Below are 5169 nucleotides of genomic sequence, written 5' to 3'. Positions count from 1 at the left end.
GCCCTTCCCCTGGCAAGGGAGAGGAGAAGGCGCAGGAAGCAGGGGCTAGAGCGTCCGTCGGATGGAGACGGGGGTTGTTTGTCTACCTCGATCACAGCGCCCCTGCGAGGACGGAGGGTGGCGTTGCAGGTTATTGACCCGCCCAGCAGGTCACTTTGTGCGCGTGTCAGAGTTAAAACGAAGACAAATGGCAAGCGTTAAAAGGGGGACTATACACTGGGCGGGGGCCACGGTGGCTTAGTGGTTAAGACGCTGAACTGCAGACTGGAAGGTCGGCAGGTCAGCAGTTCGAGACCCGAGTGCTGCGTGACGGAGTGAGCTCCCATCTTCAGTCCCAGCTTCTGCCAACCTAGCAGTTGGAAAGCAAGAAATTGCAAGTAGATAAATAGGTACCGCCTCGGCGGGAAAGGTAACAGCGTTCCGTGCACCTCGGTGTTCAGTCATGCCGGCCACATGACCACGGAAGCGTCTTTGGACAGCGCTGGCTCTTCGGCTTAGAAACGGGGATGAGCACCGCACCCTAGAGTCGGACACGACTGGTTGGGGACACCTTTACCTTTTTATACACTGGGCGAGTGTATTCTGCGGATCAGTGGGGCGCACTTCTCGAGGCTGTCCTCCGAAGGGGGCGGGTAGGGAGCAGAGGGGCTATCCGTAGATCTGCGACATTTTGAAAAGGATGTATTTGGAAAAACACAGGCAGGAAGACTGCAGTGGGCAGCAATGACGTTTCTCCCCTGCATCGAAAGTCGTGATTTCTTTCTAAAATCTAGGAAGATGGCCCCTAGCGGGTCAAACCATTGGTCCGTCTAACTCAGTAGAGTCTACTGCCTGGACCGGCAACTCCAGGGTTTGGAACCGGGTCCTTCCCAGCCCGACCTGGAGATGCATGTCAGAGATTGAACTGTGGACGTGTGCCTGCAAAAACACCTGCTCTACCGAGCTATGGCTGTGATTCAGAGCTGCTCAGTTAAAGCATATGCTCTGCATGCAAGCGCTACTTCGGTTCTGTCTCAGGCATCTCCAGGTAGGGCTGTGGAACACCGCTGCCCGAACCCCTGAAGAGCTATTGCCAGTAGCTATAAACCAGGACTGGGGAACCCTGCGACCCTCCAGATCAGCCTTCCCTAACCTAGTGTCTCGCAAATGTGTTGGACTTCAACTCCCAGCATGCCCCAGCCAGCTATGCTGGAAGATGTAGTCCCGCACATCTCGAGGTTGGGGAAGGCTGCTCCAGATCAGCCTTCCCCCAACCTGGTGCCCTCCAGATGTGTGGGACTACAACTCCAACAATCCTCAGCCACTGGCCATGCTGGCTGATTGTGGGAACTGTAGTCCAAACCATCTGGTAGGCAACAGTTGGGGAAGGCTACTCCAAGGGTTTTGGGGCTAGAATTCCCATCATCCCTGTTCATTGATAATGCTGGCTTGGGCTGATAGGGATTTTGAGTCCAACAGCTGGAGGGCTACTGGTTCCCCAGCCCTGGTGTAGCCAATACCGAGAGCTTGATGGGCCAATGGTCTGACTTGGTATAAGGCAGCTTCCTTTACTCAGGAGCATGTTGCACAGGTGTTTATTTTTGTACTTTAGAGACCATCCTTTTATGGCCCATTAAAAAATATCAGTCAACCAAGGCAGCCTCTTGAGCGTGAGCACTCTCAATGCCCTAGGATGAAGATTGCCATAAAGTAAAAATGCAGCTTGCAGTGTGTCCCTCAGCCGCAAAGTGAGGCTGGCTTGCTCCCACTTTTGTGATTTAAATGACTCCTCATATTCATTCCAGTAAACTGACTGAGCCCTGGTTCAGTTGCGAGTCTTACCCCTTCTCTCTGTATCTTTGATGGGCTGCCCAGTTTTTCTAATGTTTTTAAGTGCTGTATGTTAGGAGAGGGGCTGTAGTTCAGTGATAGAGCACCTGCAGAAGGTCCTGGGTTCAATCCCGGGCCTCGCCACGTAGGGCTGGGGGGAAAAAACCCTGCCCGAAACCCTGGAGAGCTGCTGCCAGTCAGTGTCGAGAATACTGGGCTAGATGGACTCATGGCCTGACTCAGTATAGGGCAGCTTCCTATGTACATTTAGCTATCTATTCATTGCCTTGTTAATTAAGAACAAAATAACCAACTCTGGGTGTTCAACAGCACAGAATTACCATCATGTGGAGTGGGAGAGCAGGGCGATGCCTGCTGGCTGTGCCCCTACATCTGTCAGGCCATCGCCCCACCCGCAGGTTATTGTGTGTGTTGGTGGGGGATGTCTGAAGGAGGAAGCCTGCTCTTTGCATGTAGCCCCCCCACCCCCATGATGTGGAACCCTGTGGAACCAGGGTTCCGTATCATGGGGTGGGGAGAGGGAACCTAGGCACATAGAACAGGGTCCCCTCTCAGACTCCCCCGCCACCCAATATGTGAACAGGAATGGGGCCACCAGATATGAGATGGCAGAGGAGGGACCAGCAGGTACAGGCCTACTTTACCTTGATTGTAATGGCATGATTTTGAAAGCCTGAATAGGCTATTGTGGGTGTGTTTTTTAAAGCCCAAAACTGCTCAGTGGGCTTCTTGATATCACAGAATGCCAACCAATCAGTGCAGTGCTTAGCCAGATGACGGTTCTAGAATCTTTTTTTCCCCATTTTAACAAAAGTTCAACCCTGGAGAGGAAAAATATGTTTGGATTAAATGCAGGGAGGAAACTTTCAAATCAGGCTCACTGTTCTAAAAATAAACACTCCCTCTGTCCCATTCTTTGAAATTCTTCTAGGAGCCTATCAATGTCAAGCCAGAATGTGGTTCAGAAACTGACTAGGCCATTTTTATTCAAACAAACATGTAGGATAACTATGGGGTCATTTCAGCTGTGTTGACTATAACGTGTAGGGAAACCATGTGATAAGCTCACAAAATTTTCAGATACATCCATCCATACATACGTACTAAGACAGAAAAAAGTCACAACACTGCTATTACAATTGTTTTGAATGTAATAATTTTATTGATAAGACACACCAATAGTTACCACCTTCACTTTTTGTTTAACCACAAATATACAGGACGTTGTAAACACAGGTGCCAAGATGGCAGGGTTTATGTTAGTTGGTGGAAGGAGATGTACTGGAGAGGAGAAAATGGGTCAGTTGGGGTGGAGCTTAGAAAAAATTGGACATTTGGGGGATCCTGCAGCAGGCCACCCTTTCATTGTCACATATGTGTGTGCATATGCAGTTTTATATTATACATCCTTCTTTATATGTACTATACACAAGCCATAGTGTTGTAGGCGAGGGACACAGAGATCCCAAGGATGTTGCCAATGCTCCAGGAGCAGTGAGATTGTCAGAACAAATAGTTTGCGTGTATTACATGAGGCAAAATCAACTGACCTGTGATGCCTTATTCTCAGATATGTTCCAGTTTAAATGCCTAAGGAGACCAGCCTCTCTGTCCTGGCATCTGAGGTTCTGCCTCTGTGCTTTCCTGATTATTACCACGATGAGGGAAGAGAAGCAAATGAGGTGAATGCACATTTAGACCTTATTTTAGCTGCAGTAGCAGATAGAGGAAATGGAATAGCAACTGGAGCTGGTGCACATTCACTTGCCTATTTGATTCTGCATCAAAATGGCATCTATCTAGAGATGGGTTGGTAAATATAGGGTCTTCCCGCATTCACTGTGGAGCACTTAGGAGTCTACAGTAGAGCTGCATAACTTGCAACCCATCAGCATAAAGGCAGCTCTCTAGCCATCTATGTCCACCAACCCGAGGATCAATTAACATCCTGTTTTTTTGTGGTCTGGCTAAGACATTGCATGTAGAATGTCCCAGGCAGAGCCCTCGGCATGTCCAGGTAGGTTGGGAAAATTCCTCCCTAAAAGCCTGGAGAGCCACTGCCAATCAGTGTTGGCAATATTGACTAGATGGACCAGTGGTCAGAAGCAGCTTCCTGTATTCCTTTGACTGAAGACACCTGGCTGGTGGCCTGCATTTGGTTTGGTGGGTCAGATGCTGTACAAGCCTGGCTGACAGTATTGTTCGATAGGAAAGATACCACGTGCTGGTAAGGTCTATTTAGCAATATGTCTGCCTCTGTGTGTGGCTTAAATTCCCTCTGTTTGAGTAATTCAAAGGCTGCATTCACACTTGAGAAATATCATGCAGTATTTTAATATCACTTTTAAAGCTGTTTCACATTTGACACAGCAGCCAGATTACACCAGTGCTTCCCACAGGAAACACATGAAGTGTGAAAGGCAGCTGTGCGCTCTTAAAAACGCAGGGACATGCACCAGAAAGCTTGTGTTTGGCCACAGTTCCCTGGAAGTCCACCATGTGTGATCTGGCCTTCCCCAACCTGGCACCCTCCAGATGTGTTGGGCTACAATTCCCAGCATCCCCTAGCCAGCACCACTTTGGGGAAGGCTGGTGTAATCTGTCCTTCACACTTCATGTTAACTGTGGGGAGCACCAGGGAGATACAGCTGCTCTATAAAGCATGAAATGATTTGGACATCATATGGTAAATATTTATGCCCGGTACTACTGCGGTGTGCCTTCACATGGTGCAAGGGTGTTGTGGCAGCACTATCAAAGTGCAACCACAGTAGTGCACCTTCTGAGTAGCCAGAATGTCTTACTTAACCCATGGAATTCTGGGCCCACCAAAGGATGCCTTTTTATCTTTCAAAAACGGTTCGTATTGCACGATAGCCAGCATGATCACATGTTTTTCTCATAGTATGGCCTCTTCCTTGCGCAATTAAAACACTAGAAAACACACAGTGGGAATCAGCATGGAACTCTTTATAAGGAGCAAGGGGAAGAAAGGCAGAGATGGGCCACCGGCCAAGATATCAGCAAACTGCACATCCTATGTGACTTTGTTTTTCCAAACGGCAGGCAAGAATGGCCAATACAGACTTAGGTGTGCTAACAGTAACTGCAATCAGTGGTCTACCTTGCATCTAACCTACGTTGGATTGTGCCCATGAACTTTGCATGGTCCACCACAACTGTGAGTGGAGTCTTCTCCTAGCTGAGGGGCACTGTGGGTAAATGGGTAAAGTGTTCCTCTTTGGACTTGGGAATCCATCCATATGTGACATAGAAGGGGTTTAAAAACAATCCCCATAGTATAAGAAGTTGGGATCCATTTTGAATGTTTACAGTTTA

This window comes from Heloderma suspectum, chromosome 7, assembly GCF_057233095.1.
Source record: "Heloderma suspectum isolate Gila_16-S chromosome 7, 16-S_ref, whole genome shotgun sequence".
Taxonomy (NCBI): Eukaryota; Metazoa; Chordata; class Lepidosauria; order Squamata; family Helodermatidae; genus Heloderma; species Heloderma suspectum.
The sequence above is the reverse complement of the archived record's forward strand: the minus strand, read 5'-3'. Positions refer to the sequence as shown.